Source organism: Salvelinus fontinalis, chromosome 32 (genome assembly GCF_029448725.1).
Source record: "Salvelinus fontinalis isolate EN_2023a chromosome 32, ASM2944872v1, whole genome shotgun sequence".
Lineage (NCBI taxonomy): Eukaryota > Metazoa > Chordata > Actinopteri > Salmoniformes > Salmonidae > Salvelinus > Salvelinus fontinalis.
The window spans coordinates 25,221,461-25,245,113 of NC_074696.1; the positions used below are offsets into that span (position 1 = coordinate 25,221,461).

At 47.7% G+C, this 23,653-nt stretch overlaps 1 protein-coding gene across 5 annotated transcripts in view; it reads left to right on the forward strand.

Moving 5' to 3' along the window:
- The window catches only part of LOC129830971 (CUB and sushi domain-containing protein 3-like), a 759,188-nt gene that overhangs the window by 499,665 nt on the left and 235,870 nt on the right, over positions 1-23,653 (forward strand). The window lies entirely within an intron of this gene.

Consider the following 23,653-nt stretch of genomic DNA (forward strand, 5'->3'; position numbering starts at 1 on the left):
ACAGTATAATGTTACCTGTCTGGCTGTGGGGCCCTGATTATAACCTACAGTATAATGTTACCTGGCTGGCTGTGGGTCCCTGATTAAAACCTACAGTATAATGTTACCTGGCTGGCTGTGGGGCCCTGATTATAACCTACAGTAAAATGTTACCTGGCTGGCTGTGGGGCCCTGATTAAAACCTACAGTATAATGTTACCTGGCTGGCTGTCGGGCCCTAATTAAAACCTACAGTTTAATGTTACCTGGCTGGCTGTGGGGCCCTGATTAAAACCTACAGTATAATGTTACCTGGCTGGCTGTGGGGCCCTGTTTATAACCTACAGTATAATGTTACCTGGCTGGCTGTGGGTGGATGATTATAACCTACAGTATAATGTTACCTGGCTGGCTGTGGGGCCCTGATTAAAGCCGACAGTATAATGTTACCTGGCTGGCTGTGTGGGGCCCTGATTAAAGCCGACAGTATAATGTTACCTGGCTGGCTGTGTGGTGCTGATTAAAACCTACAGTATAATGTTACCTGGCTGGCTGTGGGGGCCTGATTATAACCAACAGTATAATGTTACCTGGCTGGCTGTGGGGCCCTGATGAAAGCCGACATTATAATGTTACCTGGTTGGCTGTGGGGCCCTGATTAAAACCTACAGTATAATGTTACCTTACTGGCTGTGGGGCCCTGATTATAACCTACAGTATAATGTTACCGGCCTGGCTGTGGGGCCCTGATTATAACCTACAGTATAATGTTAACTGGCTGGCTGTGGGGCCCTGATTATAACCTACAGTATAATGTTACCTGGCTGGCTGTAGGGCCCTGATTATAACCTACAGTATAATGTTACCTGGCTGGCTGTGGGGCCCTGATTATAACCTACAGTATAATGTTACCTGGCTGGCTGTGGGGCCCTGATTATAACCTACAGTATAATGTTACCTGGCTGGCTGTGGGGCCCTGATTATAACCTACAGTATAATGTTACCTGGCTGGCTGTGGGGCCCTGATTATAACCTACAGTATAATGTTACCTGGCTGGCTGTGGGGCCCTGATTTTAACCTACAGTATAATGTTACCTGGCTGGGTGTGGAGGGCTGATTAAAATCTACAGCGTAATGTTACCTGGCTGGCTGTGGGGCCCTGATTATAACCTAGAGTATAATGTTACCTGGCTGGTTGTGGGGCCCTGATTATAACCTACAGTATAATGTTACATGGCTGGCTGTGGGGCCCTGATTATAACCAACAGTATAATGTTACCTGGCTGGCTGTGGGGCCCTGATTATAACCTACAGTATAATGTTACCTGGCTGGCTGTGGGGCCCTGATTATAACCAACAGTATAATGTTACCTGGCTGGCTGTGGGGCCCTGATGAAAGCCGACATTATAATGTTACCTGGTTGGCTGTGGGGCCCTGATGAAAGCCGACATTATAATGTTACCTTGCTGGCTGTGGGGCCCTGATTATAACCTACAGTATAATGTTACCTGGCTGGCTGTGGGGCCCTGATTATAACCTACAGTATAATTTTACCTGGCTGGCTGTGGGGCCCTGATTATAACCTACAGTATAATGTTACCTGGCTGGCTGTGGGGCCCTGATTATAACCTACAGTATAATGTTACCTGGCTGGCTGTGGAGCCCTGATTATAACCTACAGTATAATGTTACCTGGCTGGCTGTGGGGCCCTGATTATAACCTACAGTATAATGTTACCTGGCTGGCTGTGGGGCCCTGATTATAACCTATGTTATAATGTTACCTGGCTGGGTGTGGAGGGCTGATTAAAATCTACAGCGTAATGTTACCTGGCTGGCTGTGGGGCCCTGATTATAACCTACAGTATAATGTTACCTGGCTGGTTGTGGGGCCCTGATTATAACCTACAGTTTAATGTTACCTGGCTGGCTGTGGGGCCCTGATTAAAACCTACAGTATAATGTTACCTGGCTGGCTGTGGGGCCCTGATTATAACCTACAGTATAATGTTACCTGGCTGGCTGTGGGGCCCTGATTATAACCTACAGTATAATGTTACCTGGCTGGCTGTGGGGCCCTGATTAAAGCCGACAGTATAATGTTACCTGGTTGGCTGTGGGGCCCTGATTAAAACCTACAGTATAATGTTATCTGGCTGGCTGTGGGGGGCTGATTAAAACCTACAGTATAATGTTACCTGGCTGGCTGTGGGGCCCTGATTAAAACCTACTGTTTACTGTTACCTGGCTGGCTGTGGGGCCCTGATTATAACCTACAGTATAATGCTACCTGGCTGGCTGTGGGGCCCTGATTAAAACCTACAGTATAATGTTACCTGGCTGGCTGTGGGGCCCTGATTATAACCTACAGTATAATGTTACCTGGCTGGCTGTGGGGCCCTGATTAAAACCTACAGTATAATGTTACCTGGCTGGCTGTGGGGGCCTGATTATAACCTACAGTATAATGGTACCTGGCTGGCTGTGGGGCCCTGATTAAAACCTACAGTATAATGTTACCTGGCTGGCTGTGGGGCCCTGATTAAAACCTACAGTATAATGTTACCTGGCTGGCTGTGGGGCCCTGATTATAACCTACAGTATAATGCTACCTGGCTGGCTGTGGGGCCCTGATTAAAACCTACAGTATAATGTTACCTGGCTGGCTGTGGGGCCCTGATTATAACCTACAGTATAATGCTACCTGGCTGGCTGTGGGGCCCTGATTATAACCTACAGTATAATGTCACCTGGCCTGCTGTGGGGCCCTGATTATAACCTACAGTATAATGGTACCTGGCTGGCTGTGGGGCCTGATTATAACCTACAGTATAATGTTACCTGTCTGGCTGTGTGGCCCTGATTAAAGCCGACAGTATAATGTTACCTGGCTGGCTGTGTGGGGCCCTGATTAAAGCCGACGGTATAATGTTACCTGGCTGGCTGTGTGGGGCCCTGATTAAAGCCGACAGTATAATGTTACCTGGCTGGCTGTGTGGTGCTGATTAAAACCTACAGTATAATGTTACCTGGCTGACTGTGGGGCCCTGATTAAAGCCTACAGTATAATGTTACCTGGCTGGCTGTCGGGCCCTGATTATAACCTACAGTATAATGTTACCTGGCTGGCTGTGTGGCCCTGATTAAAGCCGACAGTATATTGTTACCTGGCTGGCTGTGTGGGGCCCTGATTAAAGCCGACAGTATAATGTTACCTGGCTGGCTGTGGGGCCCTGATTATAACCTACAGTATAATGTTACCTGGCTGGCTGTGGGGCCCTGATTATAACCAACAGTATAATGTTACCTGGCTGGCTGTGGGGCCCTGATGAAAGCCGACATTATAATGTTACCTGGTTGGCTGTGGGGCCCTGATGAAAGCCGACATTATAATGTTACCTTGCTGGCTGTGGGGCCCTGATTATAACCTACAGTATAATGTTACCTGGCTGGCTGTGGGGCCCTGATTATAACCTACAGTATAATTTTACCTGGCTGGCTGTGGGGCCCTGATTATAACCTACAGTATAATGTTACCTGGCTGGCTGTGGGGCCCTGATTATAACCTACAGTATAATGTTACCTGGCTGGCTGTGGAGCCCTGATTATAACCTACAGTATAATGTTACCTGGCTGGCTGTGGGGCCCTGATTATAACCTACAGTATAATGTTACCTGGCTGGCTGTGGGGCCCTGATTATAACCTATGTTATAATGTTACCTGGCTGGGTGTGGAGGGCTGATTAAAATCTACAGCGTAATGTTACCTGGCTGGCTGTGGGGCCCTGATTATAACCTACAGTATAATGTTACCTGGCTGGTTGTGGGGCCCTGATTATAACCTACAGTATAATGTTACCTGGCTGGCTGTGGGGCCCTGATTAAAACCTACAGTATAATGTTACCTGGCTGGCTGTGGGGCCCTGATTATAACCTACAGTATAATGTTACCTGGCTGGCTGTGGGGCCCTGATTATAACCTACAGTATAATGTTACCTGGCTGGCTGTGGGGCCCTGATTAAAGCCGACAGTATAATGTTACCTGGTTGGCTGTGGGGCCCTGATTAAAACCTACAGTATAATGTTATCTGGCTGGCTGTGGGGGGCTGATTAAAACCTACAGTATAATGTTACCTGGCTGGCTGTGGGGCCCTGATTAAAACCTACTGTTTACTGTTACCTGGCTGGCTGTGGGGCCCTGATTATAACCTACAGTATAATGCTACCTGGCTGGCTGTGGGGCCCTGATTAAAACCTACAGTATAATGTTACCTGGCTGGCTGTGGGGCCCTGATTATAACCTACAGTATAATGTTACCTGGCTGGCTGTGGGGCCCTGATTAAAACCTACAGTATAATGTTACCTGGCTGGCTGTGGGGGCCTGATTATAACCTACAGTATAATGGTACCTGGCTGGCTGTGGGGCCCTGATTAAAACCTACAGTATAATGTTACCTGGCTGGCTGTGGGGCCCTGATTAAAACCTACAGTATAATGTTACCTGGCTGGCTGTGGGGCCCTGATTATAACCTACAGTATAATGCTACCTGGCTGGCTGTGGGGCCCTGATTAAAACCTACAGTATAATGTTACCTGGCTGGCTGTGGGGCCCTGATTATAACCTACAGTATAATGCTACCTGGCTGGCTGTGGGGCCCTGATTATAACCTACAGTATAATGTCACCTGGCCTGCTGTGGGGCCCTGATTATAACCTACAGTATAATGGTACCTGGCTGGCTGTGGGGCCTGATTATAACCTACAGTATAATGTTACCTGTCTGGCTGTGTGGCCCTGATTAAAGCCGACAGTATAATGTTACCTGGCTGGCTGTGTGGGTCCCTGATTAAAGCCGACGGTATAATGTTACCTGGCTGGCTGTGTGGGGCCCTGATTAAAGCCGACAGTATAATGTTACCTGGCTGGCTGTGTGGTGCTGATTAAAACCTACAGTATAATGTTACCTGGCTGACTGTGGGGCCCTGATTAAAGCCTACAGTATAATGTTACCTGGCTGGCTGTCGGGCCCTGATTATAACCTACAGTATAATGTTACCTGGCTGGCTGTGTGGCCCTGATTAAAGCCGACAGTATATTGTTACCTGGCTGGCTGTGTGGGGCCCTGATTAAAGCCGACAGTATAATGTTACCTGGCTGGCTGTGTGGTGCCGATTAAAACCTACAGTATAATGTTACCTGGCTGGCTGTGGGGCCCTGATTATAACCTACAGTATAATGTTACCTGGCTGACTGTGGGGCCCTGATTATAACCTACAGTATAATGTTACCTGGCTGGCTGTGGGGCCCTGATGAAAGCCGACATTATAATGTTACCTGGTTGGCTGTGGGGCCCTGATTAAAACCTACAGTATAATGTTACCTTGCTGGCTGTGGGGCCTTGATTATAACCTACAGTATAATGTTACCTGGCTGGCTGTGGGGCCCTGATTATAACCTACAGTATAATGTTACCTGGCTGGCTGTGGGGCCCTGATTATAACCTACAGTATAATGTTACCTGGCTGGCTGTGGGGCCCTGATTATAACCTACAGTATAATGTTACCTGGCTGGGTGTGGGGGGGCTGATTAAAATCTACAGCGTAATGTTACCTGGCTGGCTGTGGGGCCCTGATTATAACCTACAGTATAATGTTACCTGGCTGGTTGTGGGGCACTGATTACAACCTACAGTATAATGTTACCTGGCTGGCTTTGGGGCCCTGATTAAAACCTACAGTATAATGTTACCTGGCTGGCTGTGGGGCCCTGATTATAACCTACAGTATAATGTTACCTGGCTGGCTGTGGGGCCCTGATTATAACCTACAGTATAATGTTACCTGGCTGGCTGTGGGGCCCTGATTAAAACCTACAGTATAATGTTACCTGGCTGGCTGTGGGGCCCTGATTAAAACCTACTGTTTAATGTTACCTGGCTGGCTGTGGGGCCCTGATTATAACCTACAGTATAATGCTACCTGGCTGGCTGTGGGGCCCTGATTAAAACCTACACTATAATGTTACCTGGCTGGCTGTGGGGCCCTGATTATAACCTACAGTATAATGTTACCTGGCTGGCTGTGGGGCCCTGATTATAACCTACAGTATAATGTTACCTGGCTGGCTGTGGGTCCCTGATTAAAACCTACAGTATAATGTTACCTGGCTGGCTGTGGGGCCCGGATTATAACCTACAGTATAATGTTACCTGGCTGGCTGTGGGGCCCTGATTAAAACCTACAGTATAATGTTACCTGGCTGGCTGTGGGGCCCTGATTAAAACCTACAGTATAATGTTACCTGGCTGGCTGTGGGGCCCTGATTAAAACCTAAAGTATAATGTTACCTGCTGGCTGTGGGGCCCTGTTTATAACCTAGAGTATAATGTTACCTGGCTGGCTGTGGGTGGATGATTATAACCTACAGTATAATGTTACCTGGCTGGCTGTGGGGCCCTGATTATAACCTACAGTATAATGCTACCTGGCTGGCTGTGGGGCCCTGATTAAAACCTACAGTATAATGTTACCTGGCTGGCTGTGGGGCCCTGATTATAACCTACAGTATAATGTTACCTGTCTGGCTGTGGGGCCCTGATTATAACCTACAGTATAATGTTACCTGGCTGGCTGTGGGTCCCTGATTAAAACCTACAGTATAATGTTACCTTGCTGGCTGTGGGGCCCTGATTATAACCTACAGTAAAATGTTACCTGGCTGGCTGTGGGGCCCTGATTAAAACCTACAGTATAATGTTACCTGGCTGGCTGTGGGGCCCTAATTAAAACCTACAGTATAATGTTACCTGGCTGGCTGTGGGGCCCTGATTAAAACCTACAGTATAATGTTACCTGGCTGGCTGTGGGGCCCTGTTTATAACCTACAGTATAATGTTACCTGGCTGGCTGTGGGTGGATGATTATAACCTACAGTATAATGTTACCTGGCTGGCTGTGGGGCCCTGATTAAAGCCGACAGTATAATGTTACCTGGCTGGCTGTGTGGGGCCCTGATTAAAGCCGACAGTATAATGTTACCTGGCTGGCTGTGTGGTGCTGATTAAAACCTACTGTTTAATGTTACCTGGCTGGCTGTGGGGCCCTGATTATAACCTACAGTATAATGCTACCTGGCTGGCTGTGGGGCCCTGATTAAAACCTACAGTATAATGTTACCTGGCTGGCTGTGGGGCCCTGATTATAACCTACAGTATAATGTTACCTGTCTGGCTGTGGGGCCCTGATTATAACCTACAGTATAATGTTACCTGGCTGGCTGTGGGTCCCTGATTAAAACCTACAGTATAATGTTACCTGGCTGGCTGTGGGGCCCTGATTATAACCTACAGTAAAATGTTACCTGGCTGGCTGTGGGGCCCTGATTAAAACCTACAGTATAATGTTACCTGGCTGGCTGTCGGGCCCTAATTAAAACCTACAGTTTAATGTTACCTGGCTGGCTGTGGGGCCCTGATTAAAACCTACAGTATAATGTTACCTGGCTGGCTGTGGGGCCCTGTTTATAACCTACAGTATAATGTTACCTGGCTGGCTGTGGGTGGATGATTATAACCTACAGTATAATGTTACCTGGCTGGCTGTGGGGCCCTGATTAAAGCCGACAGTATAATGTTACCTGGCTGGCTGTGTGGGGCCCTGATTAAAGCCGACAGTATAATGTTACCTGGCTGGCTGTGTGGTGCTGATTAAAACCTACAGTATAATGTTACCTGGCTGGCTGTGGGGGCCTGATTATAACCAACAGTATAATGTTACCTGGCTGGCTGTGGGGCCCTGATGAAAGCCGACATTATAATGTTACCTGGTTGGCTGTGGGGCCCTGATTAAAACCTACAGTATAATGTTACCTTACTGGCTGTGGGGCCCTGATTATAACCTACAGTATAATGTTACCGGCCTGGCTGTGGGGCCCTGATTATAACCTACAGTATAATGTTAACTGGCTGGCTGTGGGGCCCTGATTATAACCTACAGTATAATGTTACCTGGCTGGCTGTAGGGCCCTGATTATAACCTACAGTATAATGTTACCTGGCTGGCTGTGGGGCCCTGATTATAACCTACAGTATAATGTTACCTGGCTGGCTGTGGGGCCCTGATTATAACCTACAGTATAATGTTACCTGGCTGGCTGTGGGGCCCTGATTATAACCTACAGTATAATGTTACCTGGCTGGCTGTGGGGCCCTGATTATAACCTACAGTATAATGTTACCTGGCTGGCTGTGGGGCCCTGATTTTAACCTACAGTATAATGTTACCTGGCTGGGTGTGGAGGGCTGATTAAAATCTACAGCGTAATGTTACCTGGCTGGCTGTGGGGCCCTGATTATAACCTAGAGTATAATGTTACCTGGCTGGTTGTGGGGCCCTGATTATAACCTACAGTATAATGTTACATGGCTGGCTGTGGGGCCCTGATTATAACCAACAGTATAATGTTACCTGGCTGGCTGTGGGGCCCTGATTATAACCTACAGTATAATGTTACCTGGCTGGCTGTGGGGCCCTGATTATAACCAACAGTATAATGTTACCTGGCTGGCTGTGGGGCCCTGATGAAAGCCGACATTATAATGTTACCTGGTTGGCTGTGGGGCCCTGATGAAAGCCGACATTATAATGTTACCTTGCTGGCTGTGGGGCCCTGATTATAACCTACAGTATAATGTTACCTGGCTGGCTGTGGGGCCCTGATTATAACCTACAGTATAATTTTACCTGGCTGGCTGTGGGGCCCTGATTATAACCTACAGTATAATGTTACCTGGCTGGCTGTGGGGCCCTGATTATAACCTACAGTATAATGTTACCTGGCTGGCTGTGGAGCCCTGATTATAACCTACAGTATAATGTTACCTGGCTGGCTGTGGGGCCCTGATTATAACCTACAGTATAATGTTACCTGGCTGGCTGTGGGGCCCTGATTATAACCTACAGTATAATGTTACCTGGCTGGGTGTGGAGGGCTGATTAAAATCTACAGCGTAATGTTACCTGGCTGGCTGTGGGGCCCTGATTATAACCTACAGTATAATGTTACCTGGCTGGTTGTGGGGCCCTGATTATAACCTACAGTTTAATGTTACCTGGCTGGCTGTGGGGCCCTGATTAAAACCTACAGTATAATGTTACCTGGCTGGCTGTGGGGCCCTGATTATAACCTACAGTATAATGTTACCTGGCTGGCTGTGGGGCCCTGATTATAACCTACAGTATAATGTTACCTGGCTGGCTGTGGGGCCCTGATTAAAGCCGACAGTATAATGTTACCTGGTTGGCTGTGGGGCCCTGATTAAAACCTACAGTATAATGTTATCTGGCTGGCTGTGGGGGGCTGATTAAAACCTACAGTATAATGTTACCTGGCTGGCTGTGGGGCCCTGATTAAAACCTACTGTTTACTGTTACCTGGCTGGCTGTGGGGCCCTGATTATAACCTACAGTATAATGCTACCTGGCTGGCTGTGGGGCCCTGATTAAAACCTACAGTATAATGTTACCTGGCTGGCTGTGGGGCCCTGATTATAACCTACAGTATAATGTTACCTGGCTGGCTGTGGGGCCCTGATTAAAACCTACAGTATAATGTTACCTGGCTGGCTGTGGGGGCCTGATTATAACCTACAGTATAATGGTACCTGGCTGGCTGTGGGGCCCTGATTAAAACCTACAGTATAATGTTACCTGGCTGGCTGTGGGGCCCTGATTAAAACCTACAGTATAATGTTACCTGGCTGGCTGTGGGGCCCTGATTATAACCTACAGTATAATGCTACCTGGCTGGCTGTGGGGCCCTGATTAAAACCTACAGTATAATGTTACCTGGCTGGCTGTGGGGCCCTGATTATAACCTACAGTATAATGCTACCTGGCTGGCTGTGGGGCCCTGATTATAACCTACAGTATAATGTCACCTGGCCTGCTGTGGGGCCCTGATTATAACCTACAGTATAATGGTACCTGGCTGGCTGTGGGGCCTGATTATAACCTACAGTATAATGTTACCTGTCTGGCTGTGTGGCCCTGATTAAAGCCGACAGTATAATGTTACCTGGCTGGCTGTGTGGGGCCCTGATTAAAGCCGACGGTATAATGTTACCTGGCTGGCTGTGTGGGGCCCTGATTAAAGCCGACAGTATAATGTTACCTGGCTGGCTGTGTGGTGCTGATTAAAACCTACAGTATAATGTTACCTGGCTGACTGTGGGGCCCTGATTAAAGCCTACAGTATAATGTTACCTGGCTGGCTGTCGGGCCCTGATTATAACCTACAGTATAATGTTACCTGGCTGGCTGTGTGGCCCTGATTAAAGCCGACAGTATATTGTTACCTGGCTGGCTGTGTGGGGCCCTGATTAAAGCCGACAGTATAATGTTACCTGGCTGGCTGTGGGGCCCTGATTATAACCTACAGTATAATGTTACCTGGCTGGCTGTGGGGCCCTGATTATAACCAACAGTATAATGTTACCTGGCTGGCTGTGGGGCCCTGATGAAAGCCGACATTATAATGTTACCTGGTTGGCTGTGGGGCCCTGATGAAAGCCGACATTATAATGTTACCTTGCTGGCTGTGGGGCCCTGATTATAACCTACAGTATAATGTTACCTGGCTGGCTGTGGGGCCCTGATTATAACCTACAGTATAATTTTACCTGGCTGGCTGTGGGGCCCTGATTATAACCTACAGTATAATGTTACCTGGCTGGCTGTGGGGCCCTGATTATAACCTACAGTATAATGTTACCTGGCTGGCTGTGGAGCCCTGATTATAACCTACAGTATAATGTTACCTGGCTGGCTGTGGGGCCCTGATTATAACCTACAGTATAATGTTACCTGGCTGGCTGTGGGGCCCTGATTATAACCTATGTTATAATGTTACCTGGCTGGGTGTGGAGGGCTGATTAAAATCTACAGCGTAATGTTACCTGGCTGGCTGTGGGGCCCTGATTATAACCTACAGTATAATGTTACCTGGCTGGTTGTGGGGCCCTGATTATAACCTACAGTATAATGTTACCTGGCTGGCTGTGGGGCCCTGATTAAAACCTACAGTATAATGTTACCTGGCTGGCTGTGGGGCCCTGATTATAACCTACAGTATAATGTTACCTGGCTGGCTGTGGGGCCCTGATTATAACCTACAGTATAATGTTACCTGGCTGGCTGTGGGGCCCTGATTAAAGCCGACAGTATAATGTTACCTGGTTGGCTGTGGGGCCCTGATTAAAACCTACAGTATAATGTTATCTGGCTGGCTGTGGGGGGCTGATTAAAACCTACAGTATAATGTTACCTGGCTGGCTGTGGGGCCCTGATTAAAACCTACTGTTTACTGTTACCTGGCTGGCTGTGGGGCCCTGATTATAACCTACAGTATAATGCTACCTGGCTGGCTGTGGGGCCCTGATTAAAACCTACAGTATAATGTTACCTGGCTGGCTGTGGGGCCCTGATTATAACCTACAGTATAATGTTACCTGGCTGGCTGTGGGGCCCTGATTAAAACCTACAGTATAATGTTACCTGGCTGGCTGTGGGGGCCTGATTATAACCTACAGTATAATGGTACCTGGCTGGCTGTGGGGCCCTGATTAAAACCTACAGTATAATGTTACCTGGCTGGCTGTGGGGCCCTGATTAAAACCTACAGTATAATGTTACCTGGCTGGCTGTGGGGCCCTGATTATAACCTACAGTATAATGCTACCTGGCTGGCTGTGGGGCCCTGATTAAAACCTACAGTATAATGTTACCTGGCTGGCTGTGGGGCCCTGATTATAACCTACAGTATAATGCTACCTGGCTGGCTGTGGGGCCCTGATTATAACCTACAGTATAATGTCACCTGGCCTGCTGTGGGGCCCTGATTATAACCTACAGTATAATGGTACCTGGCTGGCTGTGGGGCCTGATTATAACCTACAGTATAATGTTACCTGTCTGGCTGTGTGGCCCTGATTAAAGCCGACAGTATAATGTTACCTGGCTGGCTGTGTGGGTCCCTGATTAAAGCCGACGGTATAATGTTACCTGGCTGGCTGTGTGGGGCCCTGATTAAAGCCGACAGTATAATGTTACCTGGCTGGCTGTGTGGTGCTGATTAAAACCTACAGTATAATGTTACCTGGCTGACTGTGGGGCCCTGATTAAAGCCTACAGTATAATGTTACCTGGCTGGCTGTCGGGCCCTGATTATAACCTACAGTATAATGTTACCTGGCTGGCTGTGTGGCCCTGATTAAAGCCGACAGTATATTGTTACCTGGCTGGCTGTGTGGGGCCCTGATTAAAGCCGACAGTATAATGTTACCTGGCTGGCTGTGTGGTGCCGATTAAAACCTACAGTATAATGTTACCTGGCTGGCTGTGGGGCCCTGATTATAACCTACAGTATAATGTTACCTGGCTGACTGTGGGGCCCTGATTATAACCTACAGTATAATGTTACCTGGCTGGCTGTGGGGCCCTGATGAAAGCCGACATTATAATGTTACCTGGTTGGCTGTGGGGCCCTGATTAAAACCTACAGTATAATGTTACCTTGCTGGCTGTGGGGCCTTGATTATAACCTACAGTATAATGTTACCTGGCTGGCTGTGGGGCCCTGATTATAACCTACAGTATAATGTTACCTGGCTGGCTGTGGGGCCCTGATTATAACCTACAGTATAATGTTACCTGGCTGGCTGTGGGGCCCTGATTATAACCTACAGTATAATGTTACCTGGCTGGGTGTGGGGGGGCTGATTAAAATCTACAGCGTAATGTTACCTGGCTGGCTGTGGGGCCCTGATTATAACCTACAGTATAATGTTACCTGGCTGGTTGTGGGGCACTGATTACAACCTACAGTATAATGTTACCTGGCTGGCTTTGGGGCCCTGATTAAAACCTACAGTATAATGTTACCTGGCTGGCTGTGGGGCCCTGATTATAACCTACAGTATAATGTTACCTGGCTGGCTGTGGGGCCCTGATTATAACCTACAGTATAATGTTACCTGGCTGGCTGTGGGGCCCTGATTAAAACCTACAGTATAATGTTACCTGGCTGGCTGTGGGGCCCTGATTAAAACCTACTGTTTAATGTTACCTGGCTGGCTGTGGGGCCCTGATTATAACCTACAGTATAATGCTACCTGGCTGGCTGTGGGGCCCTGATTAAAACCTACACTATAATGTTACCTGGCTGGCTGTGGGGCCCTGATTATAACCTACAGTATAATGTTACCTGGCTGGCTGTGGGGCCCTGATTATAACCTACAGTATAATGTTACCTGGCTGGCTGTGGGTCCCTGATTAAAACCTACAGTATAATGTTACCTGGCTGGCTGTGGGGCCCGGATTATAACCTACAGTATAATGTTACCTGGCTGGCTGTGGGGCCCTGATTAAAACCTACAGTATAATGTTACCTGGCTGGCTGTGGGGCCCTGATTAAAACCTACAGTATAATGTTACCTGGCTGGCTGTGGGGCCCTGATTAAAACCTAAAGTATAATGTTACCTGCTGGCTGTGGGGCCCTGTTTATAACCTAGAGTATAATGTTACCTGGCTGGCTGTGGGTGGATGATTATAACCTACAGTATAATGTTACCTGGCTGGCTGTGGGGCCCTGATTAAAGAAGACAGTATAATGTTACCTGGCTGGCTGTGTGGGGCCCTGATTAAAGCCGACAGTATAATGTTACCTGGCTGGCTGTGTGGTGCTGATTAAAACCTACAGTATAATGTTACCTGGCTGGCTGTGGGGGCCTGATTAAAGCCTACAGTATAATGTTACCTGGCTGGCTGTCGGGCCCTGATTATAACCTACAGTATAATTTTACCTGGCTGGCTGTGTGGCCCTGATTAAAGCCGACAGTATATTGTTACCTGGCTGGCTGTGTGGGGCCCTGATTAAAGCCGACAGTATAATGTTACCTGGCTGGCTGTGTGGTGCCGATTAAAACCTACAGTATAATGTTACCTGGCTGGCTGTGGGGCCCTGATTAAAACCTACAGTTTAATGTTACCTGGCTGGCTGTAGGGCCCTGATTAAAGCCGACAGTATAATGTTACCTGGCTGGCTGTGGGGCCCTGATTATAACCTACAGTATAATGTTACCTGGCTGGCTGTGGGGCCCTGATTATAACCAACAGTATAATGTTACCTGGCTGGCTGTGGGGCCCTGATGAAAGCCGACATTATAATGTTACCTGGTTGGCTGTGGGGACCTGATTAAAACCTACAGTATAATGTTACCTTGCTGGCTGTGGGGCCCTGATTATAACCTACAGTATAATGTTACCTGGCTGGCTGTGGGGCCCTGATTATAACCTACAGTATAATGTTACCTGGCTGGCTGTGGGGCCCTGATTATAACCTACAGTATAATGTTACCTGGCTGGCTGTGGGGCCCTGATTATAACCTACAGTATAATGTTACCTGGCTGGCTGTGGAGCCCTGATTATAACCTACAGTATAATGTTACCTGGCTGGCTGTGGGGCCCTGATTATAACCTACAGTATAATGTTACCTGGCTGGCTGTGGGGCCCTGATTTTAATCTACAGTATAATGTTACCTGGCTGGGTGTGGAGGGCTGATTAAAATCTACAGCGTAATGTTACCTGGCTGGCTGTGGGGCCCTGATTATAACCTACAGTATAATGTTACCTGGCTGGTTGTGGGGCCCTGATTATAACCTACAGTATAATGTTACCTGGCTGGCTGTGGGGCCCTGATTAAAACCTACAGTATAATGTTACCTGGCTGGCTGTGGGGCCCTGATTATAACCTACAGTATAATGTTACCTGGCTGGCTGTGGGGCCCTGATTATAACCAACAGTATAATGTTACCTGGCTGGCTGTGGGGCCCTGATGAAAGCCGACATTATAATGTTACCTGGTTGGCTGTGGGGCCCTGATTAAAACCTACAGTATAATGTTACCTTGCTGGCTGTGGGGCCCTGATTATAACCTACAGTATAATGTTACCTGGCTGGCTGTGGGGCCCTGATTATAACCTACAGTATAATGTTACCTGGCTGGCTGTGGGGCCCTGATTATAACCTACAGTATAATGTTACCTGGCTGGCTGTGGGGCCCTGATTATAACCTACAGTATAATGTTACCTGGCTGGCTGTGGAGCCCTGATTATAACCTACAGTATAATGTTACCTGGCTGGCTGTGGGGCCCTGATTATAACCTACAGTATAATGTTACCTGGCTGGCTGTGGGGCCCTGATTATAACCTACGTTATAATGTTACCTGGCTTGGTGTGGAGGGCTGATTAAAATCTACAGCGAAATGTTACCTGGCTGGCTGTGGGGTCCTGATTATAACCTACAGTATAATGTTACCTGGCTGGCTGTGGGGCCCTGATTATAACCAACAGTATAATGTTACCTGGCTGGCTGTGGGGCCCTGATGAAAGCCGACATTATAATGTTACCTGGTTGGCTGTGGGGCCCTGATTAAAACCTACAGTATAATGTTACCTTGCTGGCTGTGGGGCCCTGATTATAACCTACAGTATAATGTTACCTGGCTGGCTGTGGGGCCCTGATTATAACCTACAGTATAATGTTACCTGGCTGGCTGTGGGGCCCTGATTATAACCTACAGTATAATGTTACCTGGCTGGCTGTGGGGCCCTGATTATAACCTACAGTATAATGTTACCTGGCTGGCTGTGGAGCCCTGATTATAACCTACAGTATAATGTTACCTGGCTGGCTGTGGGGCCCTGATTATAACCTACAGTATAATGTTACCTGGCTGGCTGTGGGGCCCTGATTATAACCTACGTTATAATGTTACCTGGCTTGGTGTGGAGGGCTGATTAAAATCTACAGCGAAATGTTACCTGGCTGGCTGTGGGGCCCTGATTATAACCTACAGTATAATGTTACCTGGCTGGTTGTGGGGCCCTGATTATAACCTACAGTATAATGTTACCTGGCTGGCTGTGGGGCCCTGACTAAAACCTACAGTATAATTTTACCTGGCTGGCTGTGGGGCCCTGATTATAACCTACAGTATAATGTTACCTGGCTGGCTGTGGGGCCCTGATTATAACCTACAGTATAATGTTACCTGGCTGGCTGTGGGGCCCTGATTAAAGCCGACAGTATAATGTTACCTGGTTGGCTGTGGGGCCCTGATTAAAACCTACAGTATAATGTTATCTGACTGGCTGTGGGGGGCTGATTAAAACCTACAGTATAATGTTACCTGGCTGGCTGTGGGGCCCTGATTAAAACCTACTGTTTACTGTTACCTGGCTGGCTGTGGGGCCCTGATTATAACCTACAGTATAATGCTACCTGGCTGGCTGTGGGGCCCTGATTAAAACCTACAGTATAATGTTACCTGGCTGGCTGTGGGGCCCTGATTAAAACCTACAGTATAATGTTACCTGGCTGGCTGTGGGGCCCTGATTATAACCTACAGTATAATGTTACCTGGCTGGCTGTGGGGCCCTGATTATAACCTACAGTATAATGTTACCTGGCTGGCTGTGGGGCCCTGTTTATAACCTACAGTATAATGTTACCTGGCTGGCTGTGGGGGGATGATTATAACCTACAGTATAATGTTACCTGGCTGGCTGTGGGGCCCTGATTATAACCTACAGTATAATGTTACCTGGCTGGCTGTGGGGCCCTGATTAAAACCTACAGTATAATGTTACCTGGCTGGCTGTGGGGCCCTGATTATAACCTTCAGTATAATGTCACCTGGCTGGCTGTGGGGCCCTGATTATAACCTACACTATAATGTTACCTGGCTGGCTGTGGGGCCCTGATTATAACCTACAGTATAATGTTACCTGGCTGGCTGATTATAACCTACAGTATAATGTTACCTGGCTGGCTGAGGGGCCCTGATTGAAACCTTCAGTATAATGTTACCTGGCTGGCTTTGTGGTGCTGATTAAAACCTACAGTGTAATGTTACCTGGCTGGCTTTGTGGTGCTGATTATAACCTACAGTATAATGTTACCTGGCTGGCTGTGGGGCCCTGATTATAACCTACAGTATAATGTTACCTGGCTGGCTGTGGGGCCTGATTATAACCTACAGTATAATGTTACCTGGCTGGCTGTGTGGGGCTGATTAAAGCCGACAGTATAATGTTACCTGGCTGGCTGTGTGGGGCCCTGATTAAAGCCGACAGTATAATGTTACCTGGCTGGCTGTGTGGGGCCCTGATTAAAGCCGACAGTATAATGTTACCTGGCTGGCTGTGTGGTCCTGATTAAAACCTACAGTATAATGTTACCTGGCTGGCTTTGTGGTGCCGATTAAAACCTACAGTATAATGTTACCTCGTTGGCTGTGGGGCCCTGATTATAACCTACAGTATAATGTTACCTGGCTGGCTGTGGGGCCCTGATTAAAACCTACAGTATAATGTTACCTGGCTGGCTGTGCGGGGCTGATTTAAACCTACAGTTTAATGTTACCTGGCTGGCTGTGGGGCCCTGATTAAAGCCGACAGTATAATGTTACCTGGCTGGCTGTGGGGCCCTGATTATAACCTACAGTATAATGTTACCTGGCTTGCTGTGGGGCCCTGATGAAAGCCGACATTATAATGTTACCTGGTTGGCTGTGGGGCCCTGATTATAACCTACAGTATAATGTTACCTGGCTGGGTGTGGGGGGCTGATTAAAATCTACAGCGTAATGTTACCTGGCTGGCTGTGGGGCCCTGATTATAACCTACTGTATAATGTTACCTGGCTGGTTGTGGGGCCCTGATTATAACCTACAGTATAATGTTACCTGGCTGGCTGTGGGGCCCTGATTAAAACCTACAGTATAATGTTACCTGGCTGGCTGTGGGGCCCTGATTAAAACCTACAGTATAATGTTACCTGGCTGGCTGTGGGGCCCATTATTAAAGCCGACAGTATAATGTTACCTGGCTGGCTGTGGGGCCCTGATTATAACCTACAGTATAATGTTACCTGGCTGGCTGTGGGGCCCTGATTAAAGCCGACAGTATAATGTTACCTGGTTGGCTGTGGGGCCCTGATTAAAACCTACAGTATAATGTTACCTGGCTGGCTGTGGGGGGCTGATTAAAATCTACAGCGTAATGTTACCTTGCTGGTTGTGGGGCCCTGATTATAACCTACAGTATAATGTTACCTGGCCGGCTGTTGGTCCCTGATTATAACCTACAATATAATGTTACCTGGCTTGCTGTGGGGCCCTGATTAAAGCCGACAGTATAATGTTACCTAGCTGGCTGTGGGGCCCTGATTGAAACCTACAGTATAATGTTACCTGGTTGGCTGTGTGGCCCTGATTAAAACCAACAGTATAATGTTACCTGGCTGGCTTTGTGGTGCCGATTAAAACCTACAGTATAATGTTACCTCGTTGGCTGTGGGGCCCTGATTATAACCTACAGTATAAGGTTACCTGGCTGGCTGTGGGGCCCTGATTAAAACCTACAGTATAATGTTACCTGGCTGGCTGTGCGGGGCTGATTTAAACCTACAGTTTAATGTTACCTGGCTGGCTGTGGGGCCCTGATTAAAGCCGACAGTATAATGTTACCTGGCTGGCTGTGGGGCCCTGATTATAACCTACAGTATAATGTTACCTGGCTTGCTGTGGGGCCCTGATGAAAGCCGACATTATAATGTTACCTGGTTGGCTGTGGGGCCCTGATTATAACCTACAGTATAATGTTACCTGGCTGGGTGTGGGGGGCTGATTAAAATCTACAGCGTAATGTTACCTGGCTGGCTGTGGGGCCCTGATTATAACCTACTGTATAATGTTACCTGGCTGGTTGTGGGGCCCTGATTATAACCTACAGTATAATGTTACCTGGCTGGCTGTGGGGCCCTGATTAAAACCTACAGTATAATGTTACCTGGCTGGCTGTGGGGCCCTGATTAAAACCTACAGTATAATGTTACCTGGCTGGCTGTGGGGCCCATTATTAAAGCCGACAGTATAATGTTACCTGGCTGGCTGTGGGGCCCTGATTATAACCTACAGTATAATGTTACCTGGCTGGCTGTGGGGCCCTGATTAAAGCCGACAGTATAATGTTACCTGGTTGGCTGTGGGGCCCTGATTAAAACCTACAGTATAATGTTACCTGGCTGGCTGTGGGGGGCTGATTAAAATCTACAGCGTAATGTTACCTTGCTGGTTGTGGGGCCCTGATTATAACCTACAGTATAATGTTACCTGGCCGGCTGTTGGTCCCTGATTATAACCTACAATATAATGTTACCTGGCTTGCTGTGGGGCCCTGATTAAAGCCGACAGTATAATGTTACCTAGCTGGCTGTGGGGCCCTGATTGAAACCTACAGTATAATGTTACCTGGTTGGCTGTGTGGCCCTGATTAAAACCAACAGTATAATGTTACCTGGCTGGCTGTGGGGCCCTGATTAAAACCTACAGTATAATGTTACCTGGCTGGCTGTGGGGCCCTGATTAAAACCTACAGTATAATGTTACCTGGCTGGCTGTGGGGCCCTGATTATAACCTACAGTATAATGTTACCTGGCTGGTTGTGGGGCCCCGATTATAACCTACAGTATAATGTTACCTGGCTGGCTGTGAGGCCCTGATTATAACCTACAGTATAATGTTACCTGGCTGGCTGTGGGGCCCTGATTATAACCTACAGTATAATGTTACCTGGCTGGCTGTGGGGCCCTGATTATAAAGTACAGTATAATGTTACCTGGCTGGCTGTGGGGCCCTGATTGAAACCTACAGTATAATGTTACCTGGCTGGCTGTAGGCACCTGAATAAAACCTACAGTATAATGTTACCTGGCTGGCTGTGGGGCCCTGATTATCACCTACAGTATAATGTTACCTGGCTGGCTGTGTGGGGCTGATTAAAACCTTCAGTATAATGTCACCTGGCTGGCTGTGGGGCCCTGATTAAAACCTACAGTATAATGTTACCTGGCTGGCTGTGGGGCCCTGATTATAACCTACAGTATAATGTTACCTGGCTGGCTGTGGGGCCCTGATTAAAACCTATAGTATAATGTTACCTGGCTGGCTGTGGGGCCTTGATTAAAACCTACAGTATAATGTTACCTGGCTGGCTGTGGGGCCCTGATTATAACCTACAGTATAATGTTACCTGGCTTGTTGTGGGGCCCTGATTATAACCTACAGTATAATGTTACCTGGCTGGCTGTGGGGCCCTGATTAAAACCTACAGTATAATGTTACCTGGCTGGCTGTGGGGGGCTGATTAAAATCTACAGCGTAATGTTACCTGGCTGGCTGTGGGGCCCTGATTATAACCTACAGTATAATGTTACCTGGCTGGTTGTGGGGCCCTGATTATAACCTACAGTATAATGTTACCTGGCCGGCTGTTGGTCCCTGATTATAACCTACAATATAATGTTACCTGGCTGGCTGTGGGGCCCTGATTAAAGCCGACAGTATAATGTTACCTGGCTGGCTGTGGGGCCCTGATTGAAACCTACAGTATAATGTTACCTGGTTGGCTTTGTGGCCCTGATTAAAACCAACAGTATAATGTTACCTGGCTGGCTGTGGGGCCCTGATTAAAACCTACAGTATAATGTTACCTGGCTGGCTGTGGGGCCCTGATTAAAACCTACAGTATAATGTTACCTGGCTGGCTGTGGGGCCCTGATTATAACCTACAGTATAATGTTACCTGGCTGGTTGTGGGGCCCCGATTATAACCTACAGTATAATGTTACCTGGCTGGCTGTGAGGCCCTGATTATAACCTACAGTATAATGTTACCTGGCTGGCTGTGGGGCCCTGATTAAAGCCGACAGTATAATGTTACCTGGTTGGCTGTGGGGCCCTGATTAAAACCTACAGTATAATGTTACCTGGCTGGCTGTGGGGGGCTGATTAAAATCTACAACGTAATGTTACCTGGCCGGCTGTGGGGCCCTGATTATAACCTACAGTATAATGTTACCTGGCTGGTTGTGGGGCCCTGATTATAACCTGCAGTATAATGTTACCTGGCTGGCTGTGGGGCCCTGATTATAACCTACAGTATAATGTTACCTGGCTGGCTGTTGGTCCCTGATTATAACCTACAATATAATGTTACCTGGCTGGTTGTGGGTCCCTGATTATAACCTACAGTATAATGTTACCTGGCTGGCTGTTGGTCCCTGATTATAACCTACAATATAATGTTACCTGGCTGGTTGTGGGTCCCTGATTATAACCTACAGTATAATGTTACCTGGCTGGCTGTGGGGCCCTGATTATAACCTACAGTATAATGTTACCTGGCTGGCTGTGGGGCCCTGATTATAACCTACAGTATAATGTTACCTGGCTGGCTGTGGGGCCCTGATTATAACCTACAGTATAATGTTACCTGGCTGGCTGTGGGGCCCTGATTTTAACCTACAGTATAATGTTACCTGGCTGGCTGTGGGGCCCTGATTATAACCTACAATATAATGTTACCTGGCCGGCTGTTGGTCCCTGATTATAACCTACAATATAATGTTACCTGGCTGGCTGTGGGGCCCTGATTAAAGCCGACAGTATAATGTTACCTGGCTGGCTGTGGGGCCCTGATTGAAACCTACAGTATAATGTTACCTGGTTGGCTGTGTGGCCCTGATTAAAACCTACAGTATAATGTTACCTGGCTGGCTGTGGGGCCCTGATTAAAACCTACAGTATAATGTTACCTGGCTGGCTGTGGGGCCCTGATTAAAACCTACAGTATAATGTTACCTGGCTGGCTGTGGGGCCCTGATTTAAGACCTACAGTATAATGTTACCTGGCTGGCGGTGGGGGGCTGATTAAAGCCTACAGTATAATGTTACCTGGCTGGCTGTGGGGCCCTGATTAAAACCTACAGTATAATGTTACCTGGCTGGCTGTGGGGCCCTGATTAAAACCTACAGTATAATGTTACCTGGCTGGCTGTGGTGCCCTGATTAAAACCTTCAGTATAATGTTACCTGGCTGGCTTTGTGGTGCTGATTAAAACCTACAGTGTAATGTTACCTGGCTGGCTTTGTGGTGCTGATTAAAGCCTACAGTGTAATGTTACCTGGCTGGCTGTGGGGCCCTGATTAAAACCTACAGTATAATGTTACCTGCCTGGCTGTTGGGCCCTGATCAAAACCTACAGTATAATGTTACCTGGCTGGCTTTGGGGGCCTGATTAAAACCTACAGTATAAGGTTACCTGGCTGGCTGTTTTTGTATTTATTGTGGATCCCATTAGCCGCTGCCAAAGCTGCTGCTACTCTTCCTGGGGGACCCTGATAAAAGCTGCATCTTCCCTGATGCACTGATTTCTCCCAATCTAACTGCCACCCTTCGCAGACTCCTCTAATAGCAATGGGGACTTTGCAGCTATCACATAACACTACACACACAGATGCGCAGATGTGCACACACTCACTCACAAGCGTATGCCAACACACATACAAGCATGCTATAACCCAAACCCAGCACCCTTCATGTACTCTCAGATCCCTGCTTCTTAAAGCCACCTCGTCCCTGACCCCTCTTTTGTCTGAGCAGAAATGCAAGGATGGGATTTAAAGATAATCTAACCCCTCGCCCTCTTCCTCTTCTCGTCCTCTTCCTACTGCCTCCCCTGTCTCTGAGTCCTCCACCTCGTGGCACAGGGCTGTTAAAAAATAGGGATGTCTTCAAGTTGCCTATCACACTGTATCACACCGCGTGGATCAGACCCGACCAGGGACCTGGCTCAGGGGAGAGGAGACTGTCGGCAACAGACGGAAATTATTTCAGACACCAAGTGCAGGGAGAGTCAGAGTCACATCCAAGATGCTGCTCCCTCCTCAGTGCCGTCTGAGCAGCATCCTTCCCCTGGCTGAGACTGTAGATATGCAGCTCTAACAATATCACAAGGCACTTAGTGAGTCCTGAGTGTCTTGGGTTCACTGCCAACAATGTGTGTGACTCGTACTTTTAGGACACACTCAAAGTCGTGCCATGGTCCTGCTCTTAAGAGTAGTCAGTCAGTTTTAATGTGATGTATTTAATTTACACTGAGAGATTTAGACTGAAGTTGAACCTCGGGGGGTCAAAAGCTCCTTACTCAAAAAAGTTTTTTTCTCTCCCCTGATGTGCCCCCTACCACCCACACACACACACACACACACACACACACACAAACACACACACACACACACACACACACACACACACACACACACACACACACACACACACACACACACACACACACACACACACACACACACACAGACACACACACACACACACACACAGTGAGGTAATGAAGAAGGGTAATTTAAGGTAAGGGAGTTCTTAAACACAGAAATTCATATTGGTCCTGACACGGGTTTCTTGGAGATATGTCGAGAGAGAGAGAGTGTAAAGGTAATTGTTTTAATGGATGCGATAACTGTTGTGATTTATTCAAAATATGATACTAGTAATATCGTCATAACATCTAGTGGCGGTGAGTGAAACGGCGCATGGGGCATTAAATAAATCACCCTGGCTGCTGCTGCGGCTGCTTTATGCACCACCCGCCAAAGCTCCCCCTCTGCAAAATGCATGATGGGTAGCAATACATCTGCTTTTACGGGGTTTTGTTCCATTAACTCTGAATTTGATGGTTATTGTT